The sequence below is a fragment of the Coffea eugenioides genome, chromosome 6 (assembly GCF_003713205.1).
Source record: "Coffea eugenioides isolate CCC68of chromosome 6, Ceug_1.0, whole genome shotgun sequence".
NCBI lineage: Eukaryota > Viridiplantae > Streptophyta > Magnoliopsida > Gentianales > Rubiaceae > Coffea > Coffea eugenioides.
Window position 1 is genome coordinate 46,078,157 of NC_040040.1, and position 11,393 is coordinate 46,089,549.

Below are 11,393 nucleotides of genomic sequence, written 5' to 3' on the forward strand. Positions count from 1 at the left end.
AGGATTCACATTTTCCCAAAGACACAAAAGTCATCCAAAAGATACTAAAGTTTTCCCTAAGTACCTATACAAAAGTGGGCATTCAAAATATAACATTTCTTTTCTAGTTCTCCAAGACTTCATGCAACTCAGAACCTGTCAAGGAAAAACAAATTGGAAGGGATGAGCCAATAGCTCAGTGGTGCCTCGAAACATGCAATTCACATAGGGCAATTTAACAAGTACAAATGGACAAGTAAGCAATTAACAATTTAGGAAATCGAAGTAACATGACAAGAAAAGGATACGGGGCTCTCAGGAGCCAAAGTCCACGTACTTGATCAGGAAATTTTTAGTAATTGACACTCCGTCAACTTTCACTACCTAACCTCCATGTAGAGTATTTCCTACTCTACTTGTCTCCTAGCAACGACTTCCCCCTTATTTTCGGGCCCGACTCCAACACGAATTTTGCAAGCACTTTTACCAAGACGGCAGAGAGGTACCTCCCACTCTAATAGAGCGTGGTACGTGCATCCGTTTGGTTTATTCAGTCGACGAGACCACGCTCCAATCGACATTGCAACACTTGTACTTGTGATATTTCACGCAATCACATAGCATATAACATTTCATGATATCTCTAGCAAGTACTTTTAACAAGTAGTTCAACTAGCAGTTAAACACGATTCACGCAAGAGACAATCACCTCAAGTGAAGTGTCTAGAATTCCAAACTTTGATCGAGATTGTGCTCTTCACCAACTCCTAAAATCATACAAATAATTCACATAAATTTCCACTTTTGAGTTGGCGAATTTAACTCGAGTCAACTAGCATTTAATTTCACTCAAAAATCCCAACCTAGCATTAATTGTTTTCTCAAAGTGAAATCCACAATTTCGAGTGAAATTAAATGTTAAGGTTTCTTTAAAACCAAAAACTTGCTAAATTCGTCAAATATTCCAATAACCAAGTTCTAGAGTCATATAAGCAATTAACACCACTTTGGTGTCACAAGTTGAGAAGAATCACATTTAACTATTTAGAAGAATTTTCCCCTCTAATTTTCCCCAAAAATATCTTGGGAAATTCCTTTAAGAGGAAATCATATAAACCAAGTAAAACTAGTCGTTGGAATTTCAATAAAATAGAAACTCCTTAAGTTTGCCAAATTCCATTGACCAACTTGGTTCAAGGATTTTCATGAAGGCAAAAACTTGAGTTTTCAAGAAAATTTTCAAATTTGGCATATTTCTCGAAATAGGACATTTGGTCTAATAAAATTCAAGGTTATTGACTCGAAGTGGACCTAGTAACGAAGGTTAATACTAGAAAACATTTTTGGGACAATTTAGTCCACATTTAACCAAAACGAAATCCAAACGTCAAAATCATTTCTAATTTCAAACAAAATTTCTGTTTTGGGTAGCGTCGTGAAGAATAAAATTTTGGTCCACTTTTTGGACGTAAACTCTACTAGATTTTTGTCCTAAATTGAGCTATACACACCCCTTAACTAAACACAAGTCAAATTGGGTTCATGTTAACGTGAAAATCATTTAACATGTCTCATGCAAAGCTGGAAAAATTTCCAAGTGCATTTGGTACAAGAAGTCCATTTTCTCTTCAATTTGTCCAAAACTTTTCAACTACCCAAAAGCTACATTTTCCCCCAAACAATACTACACATATTGGTAAACATGTATACAGCCCAAATAGTTCACAAATTTGTCGAAATCAACCCCCAAAAATTCGACCAAAATCTGGAAAATTTCCAGAATTTTCGGGTAGCTCAAAGGGCATTTTTCTCTTTGATTTTTCAATGAAATTTCCCATTGTACCAAAGCTGCATTTTCACCAAAACTACTCTACACATATAGGTGAACATATACATGATTTAAATAGCTCAATAACTTCACAAAATCCAGTTCAAAAAGCTGGGCAAAGTTGGAAGAAAAACAGGCCTGCTGGTTCGGTTGCAGAGCAGAAATTTTCTCTTCTCTTTGATCAACCATTTCCAACTTATAATTCATACTTTAAGTCCCTAACAATCACCACTAACTAGTCTAGCCCCCAAATAAACAATCCAGTTCATTAACTAAGCGAAATTTGCAAAACATCAACAGGTACAAATCTGGAAAATTTTCCCTTCTCTCGGCAGCACCCCAGCTTCATTCTAAAAAAATTTTCCCAACATATAACCACCTCAAAACATACATATAGACACATAAAACACCTCTAGCTTCATCAATCATTAGCTTAGAGGATCAGCAACCCAACATGTTTCACCAAGACAAGCTAAAACTTCAAGAACCAAAAGCTGCAACAAATCTGAAATTTTGGCTAAGGGGTGAAGCGGAAGTTTTTGGGTTACCTTTGGTGGTTGTTTACTAGCTAAATGAAGTGCCTAGTTCCCCAAGTTCGCTCCTAGAATCACTGAGGTCAGTCGGCACCCCTTGCACTCTGTTTTTCTCTCGGTCAGACCACCCACAGCAGCAACCCAGCAGCAAACGTTAAGGTGAAGAGAAGCTTGGGTCCGGGGGTTTTGAGTCAGCTTGGAAGGTTCTGTGGTTGGAGGAAAGAAAAATGGCAGCTGGTTTCTCCTTCTCCCCTGGTCCGACACAACGCCGGCAGCAGCAGCAGCGATCTTCCTCCTCCTTGCTCGGTCGAGACAGCAGCCAAGAATGGAGGTGGAAGCTGGAAATGGAAGGTGAACGTTGGGTTTGGGAATGGTTGAAGATGGAGGGCTGTTGGAAGCTGGGAATGGCCGTGGCTCTTAGCTCTTCTTGCAACAGATGATCGAGCTTGAAGAGAAGAGAAACGGCTGGTAGTTGGTGATAAGATGGGTTGAAAATGAAGGTAAGCTAGAGTATAGGTTTGAAGACTTTTTGGGCATGCCATTAATGGTGGGAAAATTTTGAATTGAATCGCGTTTACGCGCGAGAATTTTATCTACTGGTAGAAATTCCTCACCTAGCATTTTCTCAACTGAATTATACATTTTTATAACCTCTACATATCATACAGTTCAACTTAGAGCTATATTGCGTATGGGAGTGCGAAAATCCAACTTAATGTTTAGCCGAACGCGAACTGTCAAATAAATTTTGAAAATTCATGTAAATTAAAATATAACATTTATATAAGTGAAAACATCATTAATAATATAAATACACATTTTTAAATATAAATTCATATTATTTAATAATTTTCAAAGTTTAAATAATATTTATTTTAATTTTCAGAAATTAATGAAATTTTGAGATCCTCACATCCTTCCCCCCTTAAAAGAATTTTGTCCTCAAAATTCTTACCTGTTCAAGCGAACAACTCTGGGTATTGGTTCTTCATGTCCTTCTCAACCTCCCAAGTTGCCTCCTCAACGTCGTGATTTCTCCACAAGACTTTGACTAAGGCAATCTTCTTATTTCTCAATTCTTTAATTTCTCGGTCCAAAATCTTAACTGGTCGCTCCTCATAAGTCAAAGACTCGTCTACTTCAACGTCATCTAATTGAATCACATGACTTGGGTCGGGATGATATTTCTTGAGTATAGATACGTGGAAGACATTATGAATCCTGCTCATGCTAGAAGGTAAATCCAGCTGATAAGCCACTTTTCCAACTCGTTTAAGAACTTCAAAGGGTCCAATGTACCTCGGCTTTAATTTCTTTCCCTTCTTGGATATTACCCCTCCTTTCATAGGTTTTACTCTTAGAAAGACTTTATCTCCTACTTCAAATTCTAAGTCTTTTCTTCGGTGATCTGCGTAACTCTTCTGCCGACTTTGAGCAGTTTGAAGTCTCTCCCTAACCAGCTTAACCTTCTCATAAGCTTCTTCGATCCATGGAATAGCTGTCGGGTCTAAAACTCTCTTCTCTCCTACTTCATCCCAATGAATAGGGGATCGACACCTTCTACCATAAAGCGCCTCATACGGTGCCATTTGGATTGAAGCCTGATAACTGTTATTATAAGCAAACTCTGCCAACGTCATGTACTGGCTCCAACTCCCTCCGAAATCTAATATACAGGATCTTAACATGTCCTCGAGGGTTTGTATGGTCCTCTCCGACTGTCCATCTGTTTGTGGATGATATGCAGTGCTCAACTTCAATTTAGTCCCCAAAGTTTCCTGAAATTTCTGCCAAAAGCGGGAAACAAATCTAGGGTCTCGATCGGAGACTATACTTACAGGAATCCCATGCAATCTCATAATTTCTTCTGTGTACAACTTGGCTAATTTCTCCAAAGAGTAACTCATATTCACCGGTAAGAAATGTGCAGATTTTGTAAGCCTATCCACTATCACCCAAACCGCATCATGTCCCCTTTGACTTCTAGGTAAACCCGTCACAAAATCCATGGTAATATGCTCCCATTTCCACTCAGGGATTTCTAAAGGTTGTAACAAACCAGAAGGCTTTTGATGTTCTGCCTTAACCTGCTGACACACTAGGCAAGTCTGTACAAATTTCGCCACATCCCTTTTTAAGCCATCCCACCAATAAAGCCCTTTTACATCCTGATACATCTTGTTAACTCCAGGGTGAATAGTATACTTGGACCGATGTGACTCCTCTAGAATTTCTCTTTTCAAACCCTCTTCATTAGGTACTACTATTCGATCCCTAAATCTCAAAATGCCTTCAGGTCCTAGTTTAAAATCTAGGGTTTCCCCCTTTCCCACTCTCTCCAAATAACCTTGTACTACCGGATCCTTCCTTTGAGCCTCCTTAATTCTTTCTAACAAAGGGGATTTTAAGGATAGATTTCCAAACAAGATTTTCAACTTTTCTAAACGAGGATTCCAACCACTCGCTTCTTCTAACATATCCCATTCTCTCACCATTAGACCCGCTACTTGAGCCCTCCTACTTAGTGCATCTGCAACCACATTTCCTTTCCCAGGGTGATAATTGATTGAACAATCATAATCCTCAAGAAATTCTACCCAACGCCTCTGTCGCAAGTTCAACTCCTTTTGTGAAAACAGATACTTAAGGCTCTTATGGTCTGTGAATACCTCAAATGTTACCCCATACAAGTAATGTCTCCACTTCTTCAAAGAAAAAATAACAGCAGCCAACTCTAGGTCATGGGTCGGGTAATTCATCTCATGAGGTTTTAATTTCCTAGAAGCATAGGCCACAACTTTTCCCTTTTGCATTAGAACACAGCCTAACCCTTCTTTAGAAGCATCGGAATATACTACATACCCTTCAACTCCCTCAGGTAGGGCTAACACTGGAGCCGTAGTCAATCGCCTCTTCAATTCTTGAAAGCTCGCTTCACATTTAGGGCTCCAAATGAACTTATGGTTTTTCTTAGTTAACTCCGTCATTGGCCCAGCAATTTTTGAGAAATCTTTTATAAAACGACGGTAATAACCCGCCAATCCCAAGAAACTTCTAATTTCAGTTGGATTCTCTGGTTGTTTCCACAAAGTAACAGCCTCCACTTTAGTTGGATCCATTGCAATTCCATTCTTAGAAATTCTATGACCCAGAAAAGAAATTTCTTCCAGCCAAAATTCACACTTACTGAACTTAGCGTAAAGCTTGTGTTCCCTCAACACTTGTAAAACTATCTCCAAGTGCTTGGCGTGATCCTCTCGGGTCTTAGAATATACTAGAATATCATCTATGAATACCACCACAAATTGGTCCAGATATTTCTTAAAGATTCTCTGCATTAGATCCATGAAAGCAGCTGGAGTATTGGTTAACCCAAAAGGCATTACCGCAAACTCAAAGTGCCCATATCTAGAATTAAAAGCAGTCTTAGGTATGTCTTCCTTTTTAATCCTCAATTGATAGTACCCTTGTCTCAAATCTAACTTAGAGTACACCACCGATCCTTGCAATTGATCAAATAATCCATCAATCAAGGGCAAATGGTACTTATTCTTAATAGTCACCTCATTCAAACCTCGATAGTCAATGCACAATCTCAAACTCCCGTCCTTTTTCTTTACAAACAAAACTGGAGCTCCCCACGGTGAGTCACTTTCCTTAATAAAACCTCTTTCTAGGAGGTCCTGCAACTGGATCTTTAGTTCTTTCAACTCCGCAGGAGCCATTCTATAAGGAGTTTTTGAAATTGGGGCTACTCCTAGAACCAAGTCAATCTTAAACTCTATCTCCCTTTCAGGTGGCAAAGATGTTAATTCTTCCGGAAAGACATCGGGAAAATCTCGCACGATTGGCACATCTTCTAATTTCACTTGGTCACTAGGGGCGTTAATTAAGAAAGCTAAGAAACCCTGGGCTCCCTTGTGAAGCATTTTCCTAGCTCGAATCCCTGAAATCAAAGCAGATGAAGCTAATCTGCCCCTTATAACTAGCTTGAGAGTGGCCTCACCTGGGATGCAAAATTTCACCACTTTAGCTCTACAATCTAGCTTAGCATGGTGGTAAGACAAAAAGTCCATTCCTATAATCACATCATACCCCTTAAGGTCCAAACTCACCAAGTCAACTAGCATTTTTCGTTCCCCAACCCAAAATTCACACTCCTTATACACCAAACTAGTGAGTATGCTTTTATTACCTGTAGGAGTCCTAACTTCCAAATCATAGGGTAATCGTACAGGCTTTACATTAATTCCACACATAAAAGCAGGATTAACAAACGAATGAGTCGCACCCGGATCAATTAAAACCTTAGCTAATCGATGAAAGATTGGAAGTGTACCTTCGACTACCTCCGAAGGGTCAGGTACAGGTTGACTATCTAGGGCATAAACCCTGGCCGGGACCTTTGGCCGACTCCCTCCAGAGGCAGTTTGCCTAGAACTTGTGGCACCTCCTTGGCTTCCCCCATTCTCGGAAATCTTAGGACAATTAGCAATTTGGTGCTCAACACTCCCACACCTGAGGCACTTGCCCTCCTTTCTCCAGCACTCATTTGCGGTATGATTGGCTTTTCCACAGTAACCACAGGTTATCTGAGGGGTTGACACTTGTACACCTTGTGGAGCACTCCTAGGGGGTCCCCTTCCACTTTGACTTTCTCTCACTCCAGATCCTCTCGCCCCAGAGCCTCTAGCTCCAGCACCCCTTGTTAAAGCACCTCTCGATGCAAGAGGGATATTCACTACCCCAGTTCCTCTACCCATCTTAGGCGGTGGGGCACTTGTAGAAATTAGGTCCCTGCTACCACTAGGGGCATTCCTTTTCCTAGCAAAGAATGACTTAGATTGGGCTCTAGCCGTCTCAAACCTCTGAGCTTTCTCTACGGCATCACTATACGTGTTAATTTGAGCAGTTGCTAGCCCCTCTTGAATCTCCACATTGAGCCCTTGCACAAATCTCCTAATGCGTCTCTGCTCAGTGGCTATCAGGTCAGGGGCATATCGGGCTAATTTAGTGAAGTGGGTCTCATACTCTGCTACACTCATGGCCCCTTGTTTGCACTTAATAAAGTCGTCCTCCCTTTTCTCTTGGACTAGAGGTGGAAGGAATTTGGCATTAAACTCACGGGTGAAGTTTGCCCAAGTACTAGGGGTACGGTCTCTATCCCACTTATCCTTAATTAGATTCCACCAAGACCGTGCAGCTCCCTCAAATTGAAATGACGCAAAAGTCACCTTCCGCGTCTCAGTGTAATCCAAGGTGGCAAAAATATCAGATATTCTCTCCCACCATCCCTCAGCTATTTCAGGCTCTGGCCCACCTTGAAACTTAGGCGGCCCAAACTTTAGGAACCTCTCCAAGGCCCTATCTTTAGTATCTACCTGCCCACCAGGTTGTTGATGCACTGGTCCAGGACCTTGACGGTCCGTCAAACGCTCTAGCACTTCGGTTATCCTATTAATAGCGGTGGCCATTTGATCTCCGCCCCCGCCCTCGGGTCCCCGATTTTGGTTCACTTCCGATGCTCTATCGCCCCCTTGATCACGAAGGGGTTCAGCCCGTCTCCCTCGACCTCGGCCTCGATTTCGGCCTCGGCCTCTACCACGGGGATCCATACCTAGTTATGCCTAATGCAAAACAAGAAGTAAGTATATAGAAATTTACGCAAAATTTAAAGAGCAACGCAGGAAAATTGCATAAAATTAAGAAACAAAGCAGAAAATTATGCCAAATGAAGATCAACTTGAGGGCGATAAAAATAACCACAACTAACACATATATTAACATTCAAAATTCCTACAATTAGCATTTCGTTGGGATTTTACAAAAATATAGCCCAAATGTGCTACAATGTGCAACCAGTCATTCATAATCAAAAGAAGTGCAATCACCACAAAAGCAAGCCATACAGTTACAAAAATACAATGGCCCAAGAGTTAGCACCATCCCAACCAATGTTTACAGATTACAAGTCAAAAGAGAGTCTAACTAAGCCTAGTCCTCAGCGGGACCATCAGATGGATTCCCCTCATCAGGATCCTCTTCTGGATCTTCCTCCGGGTCCTCCTCTGGATCCTCCTCAGCACTAGGAGCTACCTCTGAGGCCTCGTCCATCACCTCATCCACCAGCATGGTAGCATCCGCTAGTATCCCAAAAGCTCGCTCACGAACCATGTCTCTCATCCTAGCCACGCTATCCCTTGCTCTCTGCAGCTCCTCACGGTCTGCCTCAGCCCTAGCTCTCTCCTCTATCACCCGTCCAGTCAGCTCTGTTACCCTATTCTGCAGATGAGTCACCATGGCACCTAACTCATCCACATCCTGAATCAGGGCCAGATTGGAATTCACCAACTGGCGACACTCATCGTCTATAGCCAGAACCAAGCGGTTGGGGTAAGAAAATGTCAACCTACAGTCACACCTAGGAACCCTGGTGTCGGGCGAGTACTGACCACGAGCTCCACCACCCTGAACTTGGTAAAATATAGGCCTAAGAGGCGGCACGTGACCATTCACGTGCCCGTTACCATTAGCAGCATGTCCGTTCCCATTAGGGTTCTCCATACCTACAAAACAGCCAAAACTTTCAAAGTTAAACCTTAGCACCATTAACTTGATCAATTATCACTTAAAATATATCTAAGTATCTCATTCCTATTTCTAGGAATAAAATACCTAACAATTCTCCCAAATACGTTCTAACCTAATGCTCTGATACCACCTGTGGCGGCCCCACCTCCCCCTAAGGCGAACCAGAGGGTTCGGCGAGTCGCCTGCCCAACTCTCGCCGGGACTCACTCACTCAATCATCTAACATCATCAAATATAATTCATAAATAAACTTTACTTCTCGCATAAGCCAAGTACTTAAACAAACCGTACCATTCAACTTACTATGTCCAAAAGTACAATTTCAAGCATCAAGAAAATGTCTAACTTAAAATACTTAAATTCAACTTAATTTACAATTTAAAATTCCTAATCCAGGGCACAGAAGCACCACAGGATTCACATTTTCCCAAAGACACAAAAGTCATCCAAAAGATACTAAAGTTTTCCTTAAGTACATATACAAAAGTGGGCATTCAAAATATAACATTTCTTTTCTAGTTCTCCAAGACTTCATGCAACTCAGAACCTGTCAAGGAAAACAAATTGGAAGGGATGAGCCAATAGCTCAGTGGTGCCTCGAAACATGCAATTCACATAGGGCAATTTAACAAGTACAAATGGACAAGTAAGCAATTAACAATTTAGGAAATCGAAGTAACATGACAAGAAAAGGATACGGGGCTCTCAGGAGCCAAAGTCCACGCGCTTGATCAGGAAATTTTTAGTAGTTGACACTCCGTCAACTTTCACTACCTAACCTCCATGTAGAATATTTCCTACTCTACTTGTCTCCTAGCAACGACTTCCCCCTTATTTTCGGGCCCGACTCCAACACGAATTTTGCAAGCACTTTTACCAAGACGGCAGAGAGGTACCTCCCACTCTAATAGAGCGTGGTACGTGCATCCGTTTGGTTTATTTAGTCGACGAGACCACGCTCCAATCGACATTGCAACACTTGTACTTGTGATATTTCACGCAATCACATAGCATATAACATTTCATGATATCTCTAGCAAGTACTTTTAACAAGTAGTTCAACTAGCAGTTAAACACGATTCATGCAAGAGACACTCACCTCAAGTGAAGTGTCTAGAATTCCAAACTTTGATCGAGATTGTGCTCTTCACCAACTCCTAAAATCATACAAATAATTCACATAAATTTCCACTTTTGAGTTGGCGAATTTAACTCGAGTCAACTAGCATTTAATTTCACTCAAAAATCCCAAGTTAGCATTAATTGTTTTCTCAAAGTGAAATCCACAATTTCGAGTGAAATTAAATTTTAAGGTTTCTTTAAAACCAAAAACTTGCTAAATTCGTCAAATATTCCAATAACCAAGTTCTAGAGTCATATAAGCAATTAACACCACTTTGGTGTCACAAGTTGAGAAGAATCACATTTAACTATTTAGAAGAATTTTCCCCTCCAATTTTCCCCAAAAATATCTTGGGAAATTCCTTTAAGAGGAAATCATATAAACCAATTAAAACTAGTCGTTGGAATTTCTATAAAATAGAAACTCCTTAAGTTTGCCAAATTCCATTGACCAACATGGTTCAAGGATTTTCATGAGGGCAAAAACTTGAGTTTTCAAGAAAATTTTCAAATTTGGCATATTTCTCGAAATAGGACATTTGGTCTAATAAAATTCAAGGTTATTGACTCGAAGTGGACCTAGTAACGAAGGTTAATACTAGAAAACATTTTCGGGACAATTTAATCCACATTTAACCAAAACGAAATCCAAACGTCAAAATCATTTCTAATTTCAAACAAAATTTCTGTTTTGGGTAGCGTCGTGAAGAATAAAATTTTGGTCCACTTTTTGGACGTAAACTCTACTAGATTTTTGTCCCAAATTGAGCTATACACACCCCTTAACTAAACACAAGTCAAATTGGGTTCATGTTAACGTGAAAATCATTTAACATGTCTCATGCAAAGCTGGAAAAATTTCCAAGTGCATTTGGTACAAGAAGTCCATTTTCTCTTCAATTTGTCCAAAACTTTTCAACTACCCAAAAGCTACATTTTCCCCCAAACAATACTACACATATTGGTAAACATGTATACGGCCCAAATAGTTCACAAATTTGTCGAAATCAACCCCCAAAAATTCGACCAAAATCTGGAAAATTTCCAGAATTTTCGGGTAGCTCAAAGGGCATTTTTCTCTTTGATTTTTCAATGAAATTTCCCATTGTACCAAAGCTGCATTTTCACCAAAACTACTCTACACATATAGGTGAACATATACATGATTTAAATAGCTCAATAACTTCACAAAATCCAGTTCAAGAATCTGGGCAAAGTTGGAAGAAAAACAGGCCTGCTGGTTCGGTTGCAGAGCAGAATTTTTCTCTTCTTTTTGATCAACCATTTCCAACTTATAATTCATACTTTAAGTCCCTAACAATCACCACTAACTAGTCTAG